Source organism: Glycine soja, chromosome 10 (assembly GCF_004193775.1).
Source record: "Glycine soja cultivar W05 chromosome 10, ASM419377v2, whole genome shotgun sequence".
In the NCBI taxonomy this organism is placed as follows: Eukaryota; Viridiplantae; Streptophyta; class Magnoliopsida; order Fabales; family Fabaceae; genus Glycine; species Glycine soja.
The window spans coordinates 17,278,601-17,300,588 of record NC_041011.1 but is presented as its reverse complement, the minus strand read 5'-3'; the positions used below and the strand labels follow the sequence as shown (position 1 = coordinate 17,300,588).

The window sequence follows — 21,988 nt, the reverse complement described above, 5'->3', positions numbered from 1 at the left end:
TTGTCCTTGCTCAAAAGATCCCCTTACTTCACCTTACTTCTTTTCCGCCATGACTTAGGGAGTTTTCTTTCTTCTGTCTCCTTCTTTACTTTTATTGCACTTGTCCAAATTTTATTGATTGCTTTGATTGTTCTTGATCTTATGATTGTGCTACATTGAGGACAATGTGTTGTTTAAGTGTGAGGGGGGGAGAAGATTGTTCTTTAATTTTGTTGGGTATTCTAGTTTAATTTTATTAGGTTTTCTAGTTTAAGTTTGTTAGGTTCTAGGTTAATTTTGTTATTTTGGTTTTATGTTTGTATACAACATTGCATGTTCCTCTTTGAATTTTGGGTTATGTATAGGTAATGGGTAATTGTTTTTGAAATAGGAGTTTCTTGGCATTTTGTGAATTGAAACCCTTGTTTTTCTCTACATGTCAAGTTAGTTTTGAAGGTTCGAATTGAAAGTGATAGATTTACCCTTGGTGAGAATTTGAGCCATCATCATCTATTTTATTCGGTGTGTTTTGCCCCATTGATTTCTTGCACAATAGCCTTGGCTTGACTCTTATTGATACTTCTTGCTTCACATGCATGTTGGGAGATGATTTAGGCATTTTATTCTTATAAGCCTCTAGCCAAATGAGCCTACCCTGAATTAATTCTTTTGATAGCCCCTTTGAGCCTATGTTCCCCTTTCTTTGTTTTGAGCTCATTACAAGCCTTAAGTGAAAAACCATGATTTCACCCTACCCTTACAATGTGTTTGGACGAAAGATTTAGAAATTTCTAGGAAATTTAAATGCACATCATTTTAATTGCCTTGATTTAAATTTCTTTCATTTTGTAAATATTTTGTTTGGATGAAGCAATTCAATTGCTTGTCTTTTAATTTTCTTGTTTGGATAAAGTAATTCAATTTCAATGAAATTCAAATTTTCATTTTTAAATATTTATTTAAAAATTAAAATTTCAATATTGAATGAAAATAAATATGAGTCATTTTTTAAATAGTTAAATATTCAAAATAAATTTAATGCTATACAATATTTAATAATCAATTTTTTAGTATTTAATAATTAAATAATCAAAATAAGCATTGAACGAGCCCTACATTGGCCTCTTCAACTCGTGGACGGGCTCCAACTACTGCCTCAATTTGTACGGCATCAGCTGCAACGCCACCACCGGCTGCGTCACCGACACCAACCTCCACTAGGAGTTCGAAGACCCAATCTTTGAGAAAGTCGGTCGCTCCGGATACATGACAAGAAAACTCTCACCGGCGATCTGCGGCATCGACACCCTCACCACCCTCGTCGTCGCTGATTGGAAAGACATTATCGAGGAGATCCCCGCTTGAGTCACAACGCTTCCCTCCCTCCGCATCCTGGACCTCATCGGCAACAAGCTCTCTGGCGAGATCCCCGCCGACGTCAACAAACTCTCACGTCTGACAGTCCTAAACCTCGTCGACAATGCCCCTCAGTGGAAAAATTCCAGCATCCATCACCTGATCGGGCTCACTAAAACACCTCGACCTCAGCAATAATCAGTTTTGCGGTGAGATTCCAGAAGAATTTGGGAATTTGGCCATGCTGAGTCGCATGTTGCTGAGTCGGAACCAGCTAATTCGTACACCGTTGAGAGAGAGAGTTACAGAGAGTATGTGTGACTGAGAGAGGGAGAGAGAGCTGGTGTGTGTTGATGAATTTTAATTCCTTTGTTTTTGGTGAGAATTTGAAATGCTGTTAAGTTAGTATATTAAAATGCTTTTAAAAAATGACAACATTTTAATTACTTTTAAAATATCTCATCCAAACAAATTATATTATAGGAAGGCATTTTAATATCTTTGTTGAAATACTTTACCAGCTTTAATTTCCCCATCCAAACACATTGTTAAGGAATTTTGGAAGTTTTTTGGGAATAAGTGGGAAGGGGGGGTATGTTTCATTGGATGAAATGTTTTTGTTGGCCATGCTTGATGATGTATTTCGGCCATGCTTGATGTATATACATATATTGCCTAATCGTTGCTTTATTTTTCAAATGCTTTCAATTGCTACTGTTCACGTTCAAAAAAAAATTCAAAAAAAAAAGAAAAAAATAAAAAAATAAAAAACAAAGAGAAAAAAAGAGAAAAAAAGAGGAAAAAATAAAACAAAATAGAAAAAGAATGAAGTTGAATAAATGAGGTCTTGGTTTGAAGACTTGGATTGGTTTAAGGACTTGGTTGATTTTGTTTTGGGTTTACTTTTTAATTTTGGTTTTGGGGTTTACTACTTTTTCTTACTTCCCACTTATTCCCCATTTCTCCTTTATTCCTTTGGGTTTTAGCTACTATCCCATACTTTCATCTACCTTGTCCTTGGCCCCATTACAACCTTAAAAGACCTTTTGATCCTCATGTGCATGTGTTTGTGATGTGGTTGTCAATTTTAGAGTCTTGCCAAGTCTATGTGGTGTTTGTTTTCTTGGGTGCTCTGAGAGTAAACAGTAGCCTAGACACTTGAGAGATAGAGTGCATATCTTGTGAGGCTTTATCACTTTTCATTCTTGAGATGATTGACTATCTTGCCATGTTTGAGATGCTAGGATGATTTTCATGACGACCTTGATTCTTTAACTCTTTACGTGTTGGATGTTACCCGTTCTTTTCATTCCTTGATATTCATTGAGAAATATGTAATTGTTGTTGTGTCTGTTTGTTTCTCTTTAATGTCTCTGGATTTGTCCCTTGCTTTGTTTTTTTTTATTTTGCCAAGGAGCGCAAAAAGCTAAGTGTGAGGGGATTTGATGTGTCATCATTTTCTCCTATTTCTTAACCCTTTTTGTCACCATTTTAATTACTGATTAGCCTTAATTGTCAAATTAATTATGCAGTTTTATCATTTGGACCTATTGAACTAATTTTGTGTTTTTAATTTAATTTTAGGAGAATTATAAGCAATTGGGATTGAATCTAGAATTGGGCTTGGACTTGAAGAGAGCAGGCTATTTTATTCTACCAAATCTTATCTTATCTAGATTTTATCTCATCTAGATATTATTTCATCTAGATTTTATCTTATCATATCTAGATTTTATCTAAGATATTATTTCATCTAGATCTTATCTTATCTTATCTAGATTTTATTTCATCTAGATTTTATTTTATCAAGTCTTATCTTATCTTGTCTAGATTTTATTTTTGGGCTTGGACTTAAAACATATTTGTAAGCTTTGGGGCTGAGAATATATAACAACACCAAGGCTCTAGTTTTGGGCTCTCTCTCTCTCTCTCTCTCTCTCTCTCTCTCTCTCTCCTTTTTCGTTTTTAGTTTTAGGCTTCTCTTCTTCTTTTAGAAACTTTTTCGTTTTGCAAGAGTAATTCAAGTTTTCTTCATTTTCTACTGATTAATGGAAGGCTAAGTCTCCAGCGATGTTTTCTCTTGAGGATCAAGCACAACTCTCTTTGAGGTTATATTATTACTATTAAATTCTGATCAGTTTCTCCTCTTCACCAATTATTCTGTATTTGTTTTTATTGATCTATGCATGCTTAGTGCTTGATTAATTGTCTCTGCGCTTAATTTACGTTCATGCTTAATGATCGTTCATGATTAATTGGTGTATGTGTTGCTTAATCACATAATGAATGCCTTATGTTAAATTTCGCTTAGTAATTTAATTTAGGGTTGGATTAAGTGGTTGAACTGATAAAGGATAATTTCTCATAACCTAGGATAAGAGACTTGCTTGTGAATCAAGGGGAAATAACGTGTTTTAATTCTGATATTTTTTGAATTAAAATTTGCTCACTGTTTAATTTACAAAAACAAACAAACCCCCCCAATTCGTTACTGTTTTATTACTATCTGTTATGAACGTTTGGTTGACCATTGATCGTTGGGAGACGACCTAGGATCACTTCCTAGATACTGTATTTTTAATGTTTATTTGATTCGGGTATGGCCTCGATCACCTACATAATGCCCATGATGAAGTTGAGTTGTGGTGCTGAGTTGTGGCTGGATTTGTGATTCAAAATAAGTCTTAAGCTTTCTTGAATTGTGTTATTCAAGATAATTCAGCATAAGCAAACACAAATTGTAACTATCAAAGCCTTAAGCAACATAAACACTACTCTTGATTTCTAGGTTGAAATCGCTGGTGCTGGCAGCTTGAACATACGAACTTGTATAAATTACTGGGTGATGTGCCATTATTTTCTCCTATTTCTTAAGCCTTTGTGAACCATTTTAATTACTGATTAGTCTTAATTGTCAAATTAATTAGGTATTTTTATTATTCGAGCTCATTCAGCTAATTTGATGTTTTTTTTATCTAATTTCAGGAATTAATGAAGCATTGAGCTTAATCCAGATTTTGGTTGTGGGCTTAAAGAGGGCAAATAAAGCAATGTTTACCTTAGTTAATTTCTAATTAGGAGATTTCAATTTTATTTTTATGATGTTCAGTGTTTATTTCGTTTTGGGCCAGAATAATGTAATAGGGCCCAGTGACTCTGAGTGACCCTTTTAAATAGTAGCCTTGGGATTCGTGTAAGGGGGGATTTTATTATTCAGAGCATAGTTTTAGGGTTTTACGTTTTGAGCTTGATGTTACTGTTCACATGAATGCATTTTCCATTTTTCTGCTTCTTATTGCAATTTCATTTCTTGTTCCTTCTTCTGCTTTCATTTACGTTTTATGCCTTTAGCTTCATTTACGTTTATGCTTCTAGTTTCATTTACGTTTTCTGCTTTTGTTGAAATTATGGAAGGCTAAATTTCTGATGTTGTTTCCTTCTGAGGATGAAGCGTAACTCTCTTCGAGGTTCTGTTTATAATGTAGCTTCCTGGCAGTTTTCCCTTCACCAATAAACCCACATTCGTTAATTTTAATCTATGCACACTTCGTGTTCGATTAATTGCCTCTGAGCTTAACTTACGTTCATGCTCAATGAACGAAGGGTTAATTGGTGTATGTGTTGCCTAATCACGTGTTGACAACCCTAAGTTTATTTTCACTTAGTCAATTAACATAGGGTTGGATTAAGTGGTTAACTGTTATGGATACATTCTTCATAACCTAGGACAAGAGAATGGCTTCTGAATTAGAGGAAACAACATGTTTTTAATACTATTAATTTCGTGTTCCAGTTCGCTTGTTCTTTAATTCACAAAACAAACAACCCCCCCCAATTGTTACTGCTATTGCAAGTATAGTATGAACATTTGGTTTATCATTGCTCGTTGGGAAACGACCTAGGATCACTTCCTAGTTACTGCATTTTAATGTTTATTTGATTCGGGTACAACCTCGATCACTGGGAATTGGTCACTACGTGTTTTGAGCTGAAATTTTAAATGAATTTTCTAGACATCTGGACCAAAATTATGAAAAAAAGAACCAATTAAGAGATTTAGATTAAAGGAAAAATAAGAAAAATCACACAAGTTGGCAGAAAAATCAGTGTCCAGGAAAAAAAAGTGAAAGGGAAGTGTGCTTGTTGTTTTGGCTCAAAATTTGTTCTATAATTGGTGCCTATTTTATACCAATCCTAGTTCTGAAATTTTAATTGAAAATTATTGTGAAAACAAGTGCCAAAACTAGAGGTTTCTTGAGTCTTTTTTTTTTTTTAGTTTTTCTACTCTACTCTAGAGTCATTCTAGGTTTCTCTTTGAGTCCTAGCTTACTTTTGTGTGCTTTTCATTGCTTTAATTGTTGAATAATCCTTGAAGATTTGTCTTGTTAAAACTCTATTGGTTTAGCTTTCATTTCATTTTTTTTGGTCTTTGGTTATTGCTTGTCTCTTTGTTTCCTTGCTTGTGAGTTGCCATATAGGGAATTAGAAAGGAGGATTGGTGCCATACCTTGAAGAATTTGAGTCAAGAAGCAAGGGGCCAACCGTCTTAAGAGTTATTGGACTAAGAAGCACTCCAAATCGAGTGAAACACCAAAGAGAGAATAGCCACCCCAATTGAGAACTTTTTTTTTGTAATTGGCAATTTGCTTTGTTTTCAAATTTTGTAACAAAAAGGCCTTTCATTGGAAGTAAGTTGGGAGCCTCCAATAGGTCACCCTACTTCCATTTGTATGTAATAATTTTAGGCAATTTTCCCTTAGGATTGTGAGTGTTTTGTTGGGAACCTTAAATTTGGTCATCCAAACACTCTTAGGATTCACCTAGTTTATATTTCTTGCTTACTTTCATAGTTTATTTCCTTTACCTTCCATTGTTAAACCGCATAGATAGCTTGCCTTTTGATTTTTACCTTATCTTTCACACCTCTTTTAGTGTTTATTTTGGCTAGTTTCAACCATAGTTTCTTTTACCTTTTGTTTTCAAACCCCCAACAAGAAAGAACCACAACTTAGGAACCAACATGAGTCTTCATTCTTCATCTAGTGTTAATGGTGAGGGTTCTACTCCTAAGGACCCCTTGTATAAGATATTAGATGAGTTGAGATCCCTTAAGTTGTGGAAAGAAAAACAAGAGAGAAAAGAAAAAGGAAAAAAAAAAGAGTGGAAGAAATAAGTCAAGATGAAAAAGAGAAAATAAGGGAAGAAGAAAGAAGGAAAATACTAAAAGAGTTAAGAAAAGAAAAACATGCCTCCTCTAGTAGTCATAACTCTTGCAAGAGCCTAAGTGAAGAACTTTGTGACTATTATGAAGGAAGGCATAGGTCACATCTTAGACCTCACTACCATGGGAGACAAAAGGAAAGAAAGCCTCAAGAGGCTAACATTAACCTCCCATACTTCCATGGGAAGGACAATGTAGAGGTTAACTTAGATTGGGAAATAAGGGCAGAGCAACAACTTAAAAGGAAGACTACTTTAAAATTTTATGGCTCTCACTCTTATTCAAAGATAGACCAAGGTCAAGGCATCTTAGGGGTGACACCTTCTAAGCCCAAAGATGATAAGGGGAAGACAATAGAAAAGCAACCCCCTTAAGGCTAGTATGCAAGAGAAGACTAGCTCCATGAAGTGCTTTAAATGTCTTGGAAGAGGACACATTACTTCTCAATGCCCCACCAAGAAAACCATGATTATGAGGGGCCAAGACATTTATAGTAGCCAAGATGAGGTTACTACTTCACCTTCTTATAGTGAAACTGAAGAAGAAAAAGGGGAAGAATCTAGTGAAGAAATCTACCCCCAAGATGAAGGACAACCTTTAATGGTTAAGGAGGAGTGATCGAGGCCGTACCCGAATCAAATAAACATTAAAATGCAGTAACTAGGATGTGATCCTAGGTCGTTTCCCAACGAGCAATGATACACCAAATGTTCATAATAGATAGTAGGAAAATAGTAACGAATGGGGGGGGGGTTGTTTGCTTTTGTAAATTAAACAACGAATAAATGTGAATTAGAAAATATCAGAATTAAAACACGTTGCTCCCCCTTGATTCACAAGCAAGTCTCTTATCCTAGGTTACGAGAGTTTATCCTTATTTAGTCCAACCACTTAATCCAACCCTAAATTAAATTACTAAGCGAAATTTAACATAAGTCATTCATTATGTGATTAAGCAACACATACAACAATTACTCATAAATGATCATTAAGCATGAACATAAATTAAGCGCAGAGACAATTAATCAAGCACTAAGCATGCATGAATTAATAGCAACAAATTCAGAGTAATTAGTGAGGAGGAAAAACTGAACAAAATTTAACAGTAATAATAGAACCTCAAAGAGAACTGTGCTTGATCCTCAAGAGAAAACAACGTTGGGGACTTAGCCTTCCATTAATCAATAGAGAACAAAATTATAGATTGAAGAACGGAAATTTATTGCTAAAACAAAAAGTCAGAACTGGAATTGCAAAAACGAAAAAAAGGAGAAAGAGAAGAGAGAGCCTAAACTAGAACCTTGGTGTTGTTATATAGTTTTCCAGCCCCAAAGCTTACTAATCTATTTTAAATCCAAGTCCATAAATAAAATAAAATCAAATCTAGATAAGATAAGATAAGATAAGATCTAGATGAATTAATATCTAGATGAGATCAAATCTAAATAATATCTAGATAAGATAAAATTTTGTAGAATAAAATAGTCTGCCCTCTTCAAGTCCAAGCCCAATTCTGGATTCAAGCGCAATGCTTCATTAATTCCTGAAATTAGATTAAAAACATCAAATTAGCTAAATGGGCCCAAATAATAAATCTGCCTAATTAATTTGACAATTAAGATTAATCAGTACTTAAAATGGTGCAAAAAGGGTTAAGAAATAGGAGAAAATAATGACACATCAAAACCCCCCATACTTGGCCTTTTGCACTCCTGGGCAAAATGAAATAAGGAACAAAATCCAAGGATATCAAAGAGAGACAAACAAAAGCATTTAGATATTTCTCAATGAACATCAAGGAATGAAAGGAATGGGTAACATCTAACATGAAGAGATCCAAAGAGTCAAGACATTCATGAAAATCATCCAAGCAACCCAATCATGGCAAAATAGTTAATCAGCTCGAGAATGAAAAGTGATAAAGCCTCACAAGATATACACTCTATCTCTGAAGTGTCAAGGCTACTGTTTACTCTCGAAGCACCCATGAAAACAAACACCACATAGACTTGGCAAAATTCTAAAATTGATAAACAACTTGACAAACACATGCACATGAGGATCGAAAGGTCTTTTAAGGTTGTAATGGGGCCAAGGACAAGGTAGGGAAAAATATATGGAGTAAGTAGCTAAATCCCAAAGGAATAGAGGAGCAATGGGGAATAAGTGGAAATTAAGCACAAGTAGTAAACCCAAACCCTCTAATATCAACAAAATCAGCCAAGGCTCCCAAATCAAGTCCTCATAACAAGACCTAATTTATTCAACTTCACTTCTTTTCTTCTTCTTTTTTTTTTTTTTGAACAGTACGAATTTGCGGAATATGTAGCAATTGAAATTTCTTTTTTTTTTTTTCATTTTTTAACAGTACGAATTTGAAGATTAAAGCAAGAACTAGGGAATATATATATACATCAAGCATGGCCAAAATAAAACATTAAGCATGGCCAAAAATCATATCTTCCAATGAAACATACCCCCCCACACTTATTCCCAAAACAATTCCAAAGCTCCAAAATTCCTTAAGGGTAAGGTGATATCATGGTTTTTCACTTAAGGCTTGTAATGAGCTTCAAAACAAAGAAAGGGGAACATAGGCTCAAAGGGGCTATCAAAGGAATTAATTCAAGGTAAGTCCATTTGGCTAGAAGCTTATAAGAACAAAATTGCCTAAATCATTTCCAAATATGCATGTGAATTAGGAAGCATCAACAAGAATCAAGCCAAGGCTATTGTGCAAGCAATCAATGGGGCAAAACACACCAAAATATTATGATGATGGATGGCTCAAATTCTCGCAAAGGTAAACTTATCACTTTCAAATTGAGCTTTCAAAATTATCATGACATGTAGAGGAAAAACAAGGATTTCAAATCACAAAATTTCAAGAGACTTTTATTTTCAGAACAATTACCCATTTCTTGAACATATCCTATAATTCAAAGAAAAATATGCAAAGTTGTACATGCAAACAAAATTGACCTAAAATATTAAACTAGAAACCCAACAAAACTAACAAAACTAACAAAACTAACAAATTTAACCCAAACAAAACTAACAAAACTAACAAAACTAGCAAAACCAAAGAACACTCCCCCCCATACTTAAACAACACATTGTCCTCAATGTAGCACAATTAAAAGATTAAAAGCAATTAAACCATCAAATAGAATCGGACAAATGTAATAAAAGTAAAGAAGGAGATAGGAAAAGAAAAACTCCCTAAGTCATGGTGGAGGAAGAGTAGGGTGGAGTAAGGAAGTCTCTTCCACCACTACGTCCACTAAAGAAGGGTTTGTGAGGAATGACTTAAGTCGGTGTCCATTGACCTTGAAGCTCTTGTTTGTGGAGTCACTTTTGATCTCAACTGTACCATAAGGAAAAAGATTAGTAACAACAAAAGGACCAATCCACTTAGACCTCAACTTACCACTCATGAGTCCAAGCTTAGAATTATACAATTACACTTTTTGCCCAACCATGAAGTCCTTCTTAATTATCATGCTATCATGGAACTTCTTGGTCTTTTCTTTGTAGAACTTGGCATTCTCATACGCTTCTAGGTGGATCTCATCTAACTCACTCAGTTGCAACTTTCTTTCCTCACCAACTTGATCCATAGAGAAGTTGTAGGTCTTCACTGCCCAGTATGCTTTGTGCTCAATCTCAACTGGAAGATGACATGCCTTTCCAAAGACAACCCGATAAGGAGACATTCCTATGGGTGCTTTGTAGGCAGTCCTATGTGCCCAAAGAGCATCATCTAACCTGGTACTCCAATCTTTCCTGCTTGGCTGCACAATCTTCTCTAAAATCCTCTTGATCTCCCTGTTAGAAATTTCTGCCTGTCCATTGGTTTGGGGGTGGTATGGTGTGGATACCCTGTGTACAACCCCGTACTTTTTAAGCAAGGCATGCATTGATTTGTTGCAAAAATGGGTTCCTTGATCACTAACGATTTCTTTAGGTACTCCAAACCTGCAAAACAGATTAGATCTGACAAAATCTACAACAACCTTAGCATCATTAGTTCTAGTGGGCTTGGCTTCCACCCATTTTGAAACATAATCAACTGCAAGAAGAATGTAAACATAACCAAAAGATACAGGAAAAGGGCCCATGAAATCTATACCCCAGACATCAAACACCTCACAGAATAACATAGGTTGCTGAGGCATTTGTTGTCGCCATGTAAGTGCACTTCCTGCTCTCTAACACTATTCATAAGTGCTACAAATGTTCCACACATCTTTAAAGATGGTGGGCCAATAAAAGCTACAGTCAGCACTTTGCGAGCTGTCCTTTGAACACCCAGATGACCTCCTGGTGCGAAATAATGACAGAACTGCAGGACCGAGTCAGTCTCATGATCTAGAATGCATTGTCAAATGACTTGATCACTGCACAATTTCCACAAGTAGGGGTCATCCCAAATAAAATGCTTATCATTACTTTTAATTTTATCTTTTTGAGCCTTAGATGCTAAGGGAGGAAAAACAGAAGCAACTAAATAATTGACAATGTTAGCAAACCAGGGAGTAGAAAGAGAATCAGAAATACTATACAATATATATAAATGATCATCCTGGAAATCATCCCGAATGGGTGAGTCCTCATCAGACACATGTTCAATCCGACTCAAATGATCAACAACAAAATTTTGTGTTCCGCTCCTATCACGGATCTCCAAGTCAAATTCTTAGAGCCAGAGCATCCATCGGATCAACCTAGGCTTTGAATCAGCCTTCTTCAACAAGTACTTTAAAGCTGCATGGTCAGTATAAGCAATAATGCGAGTACCAAGCAAATAAGAACGAAATTTTTCAAGAGCAAAAACTATGGCTAGTAGCTCTTTCTCAATAGTAGTATAATTCACTTGGGCAACATCTAAAGTCCTAGAAGCATAATATATCACCCTAGGCAATTTACCAATTTTCTGAGCAAGGACAGCCCCCAATGCATAATTTGATGCATCACACATAAGCTCAAAAGGGACTGTCCAGTCGGGTGCCTGGATGATGGGGGTGGTAGTTAGTGCTCTTTTGAGGCAATGAAAAGCCTCTTCGCATTTATCATTAAATTCAAATTCCACCTCCTTTTGCAACAAGTTGGATAGTGGAAGGGCTACTTTGCTAAAATCTCTTATAAAGCGCCTGTAGAATCCTGCATGACCAAGAAAAGATCGCACCTCTCGCACACAAGAGGGGTAAGGCGATTGTGATATAACAAATTTTTTTGCAGGATCTACTTCAATGCCCTTATTGGAAATAATGTGGCCTAAAACTATACCTTGCTCAACCATAAAATGACATTTTTCAAAATTTAGAACAAGGTCAGTTTCAATGCATCTATTCAAAATCTTTTCCAGACTATCCAAACAAACATCAAAAGAGGATCCATATACAGTGAAATCATCCATAAACACCTCTATGCAATTTTCTAAGAAATCACTGAAAATACTGATCATGCACCATTGGAAGGTACCAGGGGCATTGCACAGGCCGAAGGACATCCTCCTATAGGCAAAAGTGCCGAAGGGGCAGGTGAATGTGGTCTTTTCCTGATCCTTGGGAGCAATAGTGATTTGCATATAACCAGAAATACCATCAAGGAAACAGTAGTGAGATTTACCTGCCAGGCGTTCAAACATCTGGTCAATGAATGGCAGTGGAAAATGGTCCTTTTTGGTAACCTGGTTCAGCCTCCTATAGTCGATGCAGACTCTCTAACTGTTCTGCACACGAGTAGGAATCAGCTCCTCCTTCTCATTTTTGATCACGGTGAGGCCGGTTTTCTTCTGAACTACCTGGACGGGACTCACCCATTGGCTGTCGGAGATAGGATAAATGATTCCAGCTTGCAAAAGCTTGGTTACCTCCTTCTTCACTACATCAAGAATCACCGGGTTGAGTCTTCTTTGTGGCTGTCTTACTGGTTTAGCCCCATCCTCTAAATTTATTCGATGCATACATGTGGATGGGCTAATACCAGGAATGTCCGCCAGGGTCCAACCTATAGCCTTCTTATGCTTCTTGAGAACTGATAACAGCTTCTCCTCTTGCTCATCAGCAAGGGAGGCAGATATAATTACTGGAAAAATTTTGCTATCATCCAAGTAAGTATATTTTAAATTTGATGGTAGAGGCTTCAATTCTGGTGTGGCTGGCTGGATAGTAGTAGAAAGAGATGGTTTCTCAGCCTATACCTCATAAAGAAAGTCAAAAGTATGTGTACTTCCTAAAACATGGTTAGTTCTATCTGACTCTATAAAATCAATCTCAAGAGGTAAAACATCACCACACATGTAATCAATATCAATTTCATATTCACTCTCAGCATCAAATTCAGACATATGATCAAGTACAATTTCAGACTCAATGCATGAAGAGTGACAGGCATGTAGATTAGAATAAAGATCAGTCATGTATTCATCAACAACATAGTCAATTATTTCAGCACGAAATACAGAAACATCTTTAGATGGGTGTTTCATAGCATCAAGAATATTAAAATGAACAGTTATATCACCAAACTCCATAGATAGTGTGCCTGCATATACATCTATCTTAGTTCTAGCAGTTTTCATATAGGGTCTGCCTAGAATGATGGGAACTGATCCTTGAGAAAATCCCTCCTCCATATTCAAAATATAAAAATCAACAGGGAAAATCAATTCACCAACTCTAACTAAGACATCCTTTATGAAACCAGTAGGATAGGCAACACTTCTATTAGCTAAATGAATTACCACATTAGCTGACTGCAAAGGACCTAGAGATAGAGAATTAAAAATAGACAGAGGCATAACACTAACAAAAGCTCCTAAATCTAACATGGCATTGTCAAACTTACTGTTCCCTATAATACAAGGTATGCTGAATGTACCTGGATCTTTACATTTTTCAGGGATTTGGGGGACAGATTTACCAATCAATGCGGAGACATTTCTACCCATGCTAATTCTTTCACTTCCTTTAAGCTTCCGCTTATTGGTGCACAACTCCTTAAAGAATTTAGCATATCTTGGAATTTGCTTTATTGCATCCAGCAGAGGTATGCTTACCTCTACTTTTCTAAATGTTTCCAAGATCTCCTTCTCTGCCTCTTCCATTTTTTTGTTGGAAATCGCTCTTGGAGGGAATGGAAGAGGGATATGCTGCTTTGCAAATCAGAATTACTAGTGGAAGATTCACCTGCACAGAAATTGTTAGGTAACTTACTCTTTAAATTTTTGTAATCATCTTTTTCTGGAGTAGAGTGAAGTTGAGCAGGTTCATTTGCAGATGAGGAAGGTGCTACTGGTTGAGGTCCTTGATACTACTTTCCCGACCTCAATGAAATGACACTCACATTTTTAGGATTCTGGACAGATTGAGAAGGCAACTTGTCAGAATTCTGGGACTGTTGTTGATTTAACTGTGTAGCCAATTGTCCCATTTGATTAGTTAAGCTCTGAATGGAGGCTCTGGTCTCTTGTTGAAACTGCATGTTTTGCATAGTCATTTGCCTCACAAGTTCTTCAAGGGAAGGTTGCGAAGGATCCTCAACTGTTTGCTGTTTCTGGAGCTGTTGCGGTTGTTGTTGCTGTTGTTGCTGCTGGATTGGTGGAGGAAAGTATGGTCTGCTTGGGCCAGCAACATTTTGAAAATAAGGCTGCTGTTGTTGCCGCTGTTGTGGAGGACTCGATCATCTAAGGTTGGGATGATTCCTCCACCTGAGATTGTACCTATTGCTGGAGAGGTCATAATTGTTCTGTTGTGGCTGATTTTGCTGTTGAGGTTGAGGAGGTCTATTGTAGATGTTGGCAGCATATGCTTCAGGCTGTTCAATTGCTGCACAAAAGGGCAAAGGTCTGTATGGTGGTCAGCAGCGGACCATAATCCACAGAGTCTTGCGAAAGGTGCAGATTTCTGATTCACGGCCAGTTGGGTTACCAAGTTAACCTAGGCATCTAGCTTACCTTTAAGCTTCTTAGTTTCAGATGATGCAGATGAGTTTGTGGCTACCTCATGCACTCCTCTAATGACTATAGCATCATTTCTGGCGCTAAACTGCTTGGGCCAACAACATTTTGAAAATAAGGCTGTTGTTGTTGCCGCTGTTGTGGAGGACTCGATCATCTAAGGTTGGGATGATTCCTCCACCCGAGATGGTTCCTGTTGCTGGAGAGGTCATAATTGTTCTGTTGTGGCTGATTTTGCTGTTGAGGTTGAGGAGGTCTATTGTAGATGTTGGCAGCATATGCTTCAGGCTGTTCAATTGCTGCACAGAAGGGCAAAGGTCTGTATGGTGGTCAGCAGCGGAGCATAATCCATAGAGTCTTGCGAAAGGTGCAGATTTATGATTCACGGCCAGTTGGGTTACCAAGTTAACCAAGGCATCTAGTTTACCTTCAAGCTTCTTAGTTTCAGATGATGCAGATGAGTTTGTGGCTACCTCATGCACTCCTCTAATGACTATAGCATCATTTCTGGCGCTAAACTACTAGTGTTGGAAGCCATCTTCTTAATTAAATTTCTGGCTTCAGTAGGGGTCATGTCTCCAAGGGCTCCACCACTGGCAGCATCTATCATACTTCTCTCCATGTTATTGAGTCTTTCATAAAAATATTGGAGAAGAAGCTACTCCGAAATCTGATGGTGAGGGCAACTGGCACATAGTTTTTTAAATCTCTCCCAGTATTCATATAGGCTCTCCTCACTGAGTTGTCTAATACCTGAAATATCCTTTCTGATGGCCGTGGTCCTGGAAGCATGAATTTTTTTTCTAAGAATACTCTCTTGAGGTCATCCCAACTCGTGATGGACCTTGGAACAAGGTAATATAGCCAGTCCTTTGCCACTCCCTCTAACTAAACTATGAAATGTCCTATCTATCTCAGGATCAAAGGGTTGTAAGTCAGATGGATTGCCTCTAGTCATACACTACATTCAGCATGCACACAACTAGTTGCCTTCTTATGCAAGTAACAGTGTAGGTCTGAACTACAACTACCATTAAATGATATTCAAATGACTTGAAATTTTGTGAGCAACCTTATAAAATGATGAGAAGATAGCACAAAAAATTTCAAACGATAATTCAAAGTCTAACTATAGAAGCTAAAAATGATAAGTTAAAAAAAATAAGAGAATAATACTTGGAAAATAAAAAACTTTTGAAACTGCCACAACATAGGAATTTTTTTTCTACCCCAAATACATATATAATAATAACGTTTCTGATGACCGAAGCAAAAGTTATGATTGTTTGAAGTTTTGACAAAAATCAAATTTGCTATTTTTTTGGAACTTTCAAATTTGACCAAACTAAGGGCTCCAACTATTTTTTCCACAAAATATGGATCAAAAGAACCTACCACACCGAAATTCAATAAAAAATAACAACTATAGCTACCAAAACAAAAAATCCCAATTAATTCAACAAGGTTGGTCTCTAAAATCTGTCGCTAAGGGATTTCCACTATTACCCTGTTTTCCAGTTCAACAAAAGTGGTCGCTAAATCCGTCGCAAAACACTATTCACAACAAAACACAAAAACTAAAACATGGGAAGCGCTGAACAGAAAAACTAAAACAAAACACCACTCTAAACAAAATAGCAAGACACTAAACAACACTTAACGCAACACGAACACAACACTAACACAACACACGAAAACATAAAACAACTAAACATAAAACCCGAATTACTAGCTATTATGAACCTTTGGACATTGCTCCCCAGCAACGGCGCCAAATTTGATCGAGGCCGTACCCGAATCAAATAAACATTAAATTGCAGTAACTAGGAAGTGATCCTAGGTCGTTTCCCAATGAGCAATGATACACCAAATGTTCATAACAGATAGTAGGAAAATAGTAACGAATGGGGGGGGGGTGTTTGCTTTTGTAAATTAAACAACGAATATATGTGAATTAGAAAATATCATAATTAAAACACGTTGCTCCCCCTTGATTCACAAGCAAGTCTCTTATCCTAGGTTACGAGAGTTTATCCTTATTCAGTTCAACCACTTAATCCAACCCTAAATTAAATTACTAAGCGAAATTTAACATAAGGAATTCATTATGTGATTAAGCAACACATACACCAATTACTCATAAATGATCATTAAGCATGAACATAAATTAAGCGCATAGACAATTAATCAAGCACTAAGCATGCATAAATTAATAGCAACAAATTCAGAGTAATTAGTGAAGAGGAAAAACTGAACAGAATTTAACAGTAATAATAGAACCTCGAAGAGAACTGTGCTTGATCCTCAAGCGAAAACAACGCTGGGGACTTAGCCTTCCATTAATCAATAGTGAACGAAATTATAGATTGAAGAACGAAATTTTATTGCTAAAACAAGAAGTCAGAACTGGAATTGCAAAAACGAAAAAAAGGAGAAAGAGAAGAGAGAGCCTAAACTAGAACCTTGGTGCTGTTATATAGTTTTCCAGCCCCAAAGCTTACAAATCTATTTTAAATCCAAGCCCATAAATAAAATCAAATCAAATCTAGATAAGATAAGATCTAGAAGAATTAATATCTAGATGAGATCAAATCTAAATAATATCTAGATAAGATAAAATTTTGTAGAATAAAATAGTCTGCCCTCTTCAAGTCCAAGCCCAATTCTGGATTCAAGCCCAATGATTCATTAATTCTTGAAATTAGATTAAAAACATCAAATTAGCTAAATGGGCCCAAATAATAAAACTGCCTAATTAATTTGACAATTAAGATTAATCAGTACTTAAAATGGTGCAAAAAGGGTTAAGAAATAGGAGAAAATAATGGCACATCAAGGACTGTAAGGAGGTAAGTGTCTCCTCCAAGAGGTTAGCTAAGATGGAAAGTCATTTTGAAATAAAGACAAATATTAAAGAAACTTCCCCTCTTAGACAACCTCCACATTTTCTCCTTTGTAAAAAGACACTTGTTAGCATTGTGGAAGCAATGTCTTCCAAGGTTATTTTAATGATGCCAAAGAATCAATCAAGAGTTAAGCAAAGTTTCAAGTTTCAAGATTCAAGATTCAAGAATCAAGATTCAAGAAAAGTCAAGATCAAGATTCAAGACTCAAGATTCATGAATCATGAGAAGACTCAATCAAGATAAGTACTAAAAAGTTTTTCAAAACATTGAGTAGCACATGAAGTTTTCACAAAATCTTTTAACAAAAAGTTTAACTCTCTGGTAATCGATTACCAGAAGGTAGTAATCGATTACCAGTAGCCAGCATTGTTTTTCAAATTGATTTACAAAGCTGTAATCGATTACTATAAACATGTAATCAATTACCAGTGTTTTGTTTTAAAACTTTAAGATTTTCTAAATTCAAAATGAAGAGTCACATCCTGTTGATGTGTAATCGATTACACCTTAATGATAATCGATGACCAGTGACTATTTTCGAAAAATTCATTTCCAAAAGTCACAATTCTTCAAGTGACTTGTTTCTGAAGATTCTTTCAAAAGTCATAACTTTTTAAGTAATTAGTTTTAAAGGAATTGCCAAGAGTTACAAGTTTTGACTTGAGTCGTCAAGAAATTATAAATATGTGACCTTGGCATGAAACAAAAAGAATGATCTTAATCATCTCTTTCAATCAATCTTTCAATATTTTCTTTCATCTCTTTCAACAATTTTTTTCTGATTCATCTTCTCTTCATCTTTCTAGAAGTTTTTGTTCAATACTTTCTCTTTCAAGAAAAGTTCATTGATCAAAAACTTGTGCTACTCTTCTTTTTCATTCTCTTCTACCTTTGCCAAAAAGAATTCAACAAGGACTAATTGCATGAATTCTTTTTGTGTCTCTCTTCTCCCTTTTCCAAAAGAACAAACGACTAACCGCCTGAATTCTTTTGTGTCTTCCTTCTCCCTTTTCAAAGAATTCAAAAGGACACAGTCTGAGAATTATTTTGATTCTTCCGTTTCCCTTAAACAAAAGATTTCGAAGGACTAACCGCCTGAGATATCTTTTGTTTCCCCTTACAAAGATTCAAAGGACTAATCGCCTGAGAATTCTTTGTCTTAACCCATTGGAGGGTACATCCTTTGTGGTACAAGTAGAGGGTACATCTACTTGGTTTGTTGTAACTGAGAACAAGAGAGGGTACATCTCTTGTGGATTAGTTCAAGTGGAGGGTACATCCACTTAGTTGTTCAAAGAGAAGAAGGGAGGATACATCCCTTGTGGATCTTTTCTTGTAATGGATTTTACAAGGTTGAAGGAAATCTTAAGAACCGGTGGTTGCTTGGGGACTGGATGTAGGCACAGGTTGTTGCCGAACCAGTATAAAATTCTTGTGTTTGTCTTCTTCTTCCCTACACTCTTTAATTTCCGTTGTGCACTTTAATTATCGCTTTTACTTTTGGTTAAGTTTCTTTTTCTATTCTTTACTTTCTTAACTTAGTAGTAAAAGCCTAATTGAATCTAGTAACATTAAGAAGGATAGTTTTTTTAATTAGTCAAGGTACATTAATAATTAATTCAACCCCCCCTTCTTAATTATTCCGAGGCCACTAGATCCAACAAGCATTGCCACACCTCTTAGGCTTGAGTTTATTCCTCAAGTAAAGGAGTTGTTGGATGAGGGTTTGGTTTGCAAGAGCTTAAATCCTTGTGTTTTGTTGGTGCCCAAAATAGGTATTATTAGGCATCAAATCCCTAAAATTGGTGGTATGATGAATGTTTTGAGTGGTGCAACCCTCTTTTGTAAAATCACTCATGCACCCAACATCTTCATGATTTGTGTACATAGGGACTGATTAGGTAGGTTTGTTCTTATTTTTAGTTTCAATACAAACTTAGGTACTCATATGGGACACCTTAGGTTTGTCATACTTTTTGGTAGGAATAATCAACATGAAAATATAGAAAAATGTATGTTTTATTGCATTACTTTTCTTAATTTTTTACATAGTGATCAGGGGGTTCCCATGAACCCTGAGAGAATAAAGGTCATTCCTGAGTGGCCCACTCCACCAAGTATAGGAAAATTTTGGGCTTCCATGACTTAAAAAACTTTTACAAAAGCTTTGTCCCATATTTTTCTATACTTGTAGCACCACTCATTGAGTTGGTGAGGAACCATGTTCCTTCATGGGAAGATGCCCAGGAAATGGGTTTTCAGACCTTACCTTACTTCAACATATCAAACACCACTAATATATATGTTTTTGTTCTTTTTACAAGTATTGAGGAAAAAAGCCCAAAGTTTCAAGAATCTCGGGATTTGAGGTCAAATCCTTTTTAAGGGGGAGGGAATGATGCAATCCTACCCCGCAAGGGCATTGGATAGAAGACTCCAAGTAGATTGGGCCAGGGATGCAAGAGAAGGCCCTAGGGTTCTCATGAGCCTTAGGGTAGTGTCATACCCTAATTTCGTCCGGGGACCTTTGCTCGATGACGTGCGACCATTCTTTGGTCCTCGTGAGGTGCTTGGCACCCATCATTAGGCAGTTTGTGAAATTCCAGGACATGCCGAAAAACCAAAAAAAATATTGATGCACAATCCGTAAGTTTCCGTGACACACCGGAAATCAAATGGAAGCATCGTTGCATAATTAAGTGAGGTTCCGTAACATTCCGTAAGTCAAAAAGGGGATGATTATGTAATCCGCAAGGTTCCGTAACACTACGGAAAGAAAACAAGTATCGTTACGAAATTCGTAAGTTTCCGTAACTTTACGAAAAAGGAATCACCAAAAAACAGCAGAGGGGGGTGTACTTAGTAAAAATGGGGGTGCAAATAGCACCCAGGCCCACTTGGGCCCTCCGGAATATTCCTCCAGAAGGCGGTTGCTTCTGGAGGAAGCAACCCTGCTCGCCTGGGCGAGCTGGGCGGCAACCACCTCCCCTATTTTGCTATAAATAGGGGAGGAAGTGAAGAAGGAAGGGGGTTCAGCCCCTGAGGCACTTCTCTCTCTTTCGAATTTGCTTGGAAAAATTGTTTCCGTGAAGAAAATCTAAGCCGAGGCGCTTCCGAAACGTTTCCGTAACGTTTTCCGTGAGGAATTTCGCAAAGATTTCAACCGTTCTTCGACGTTCTTCATTCGTTCTTCATCGTTCTTCGATCTTCAACGGGTAAGTACCTCGAACCAAGCTTTTCGATTCATTCTATGTGCCCGTAGTGGCCCACATTGTGTTTCGTGCATTTTTATTCTCGTTTTGTTTACTTTTTATACCCCCTGTTGACGTGCTTAAGCCATTTTACTTAAGTCATTTCTCGCTTAACTTAAAAATAAAATAAATTTCCACCGAACGTTTGAATTGTATTATCCATTAACTTCGGTTAAAATAAATTCCGACCGTTCGGTCGTGCCGTAACCACGTTGGAAATCAAAAAGAGGTAAAAAATAATATAATAATCAAAAAGACATCTTTTAGTAAAATAAAGCGGAAAATCAAGTGGATGTTTTCTCTTTGGGATTTCTCATTCTTAATCGAATTGATTAATAACTAAAGTGAAACTAAAGGCTAAAATCAATTCGCCTAGTCAAGCTCGTCCATAAAAAATAGGCTTTTGAAGTTTGTCCTTTCATTTCCTCACTAAGTAAAATGGATCATTTTTAAGGTCCAACGCCTTAAAATGATCACCTCTTAAAGTAAAAAAGAATCACTTGATAAGAAAGAACTACGTAGGTCTGATTTTCTCATCCCAAATTGAGGAATACGTAGGAGCAAAGGGAAACACCCTTGTCGACCACAAAAAAGGGAAAAATATAAAAAGGGTATAAAAGGATATAAGGACATAAAAAGGAACGTAAAAATCAAAGTCATGTTTGCACATTCGATTAAAGGCTGCCGTCCCTTGGGGCGGACGTGTGGGGTGCTAATACCTTCCCCGTGCGTAAATACAACTCCCGAACCTTTCACTTAAAAGTTCGTAGATCGCGTCTTTTCCAGTTTTTCCGACGTTTCCCTCAAATAAACGTTGGTGGCGACTCCGCGCGTATTCCTTTCGTGGAACACGCATCCCGCGAGTCTCGCGTGGCCCTCCCGCCGAAGGGGAGGTTGCGACAGTTGGCGACTCCACTGGGGACTGTTTTTAGAGAGTTAGGCCATTTAATCTTGTGCAATGTTTTACCGTGACTTACCCCTTTGTTGGTTTCCTTTCATTATGTTCTTGTGTATATAAACTCTTTGTTGCTTTTAGTGCATTTTAAATGTATGCATGAAGTAAATATTTATTCATTTGATGCACACAAACACCAACACTATTGGCACACACTGTGAGTGAAAAAGGGCCCTATACCCGGGTTCATGGGAGCATAAGGAGTGGAGGTGAATCTGTGATCATGCTAGGTCTCCGACTTGCTTGATTACAGTGAACCCTCATCTAGAGCTTTTCTCTTTGAAAACCTATTGTTGCTAGTAGTCCCTACTGCTACAATATGTTCGTCAAAGGGGATGATACCTCTAGAAACCATCA

General features: G+C 36.8%; 1 non-coding gene and 1 pseudogene across 1 annotated transcript; both read left to right on the top strand.

Moving 5' to 3' along the window:
- The first annotated feature begins 1,077 nt into the window (after positions 1 to 1,077).
- Positions 1,078 to 5,199, top strand: LOC114371479 (annotated as a pseudogene).
- A 9,988-nt stretch (positions 5,200 to 15,187) lies between these two features.
- Positions 15,188 to 15,294, top strand: LOC114372796. Its single transcript, XR_003658359.1, has one exon. It is a non-coding gene; the product is annotated as a small nucleolar RNA R71 (small nucleolar RNA).
- The last annotated feature ends 6,694 nt before the right edge of the window (positions 15,295 to 21,988 follow it).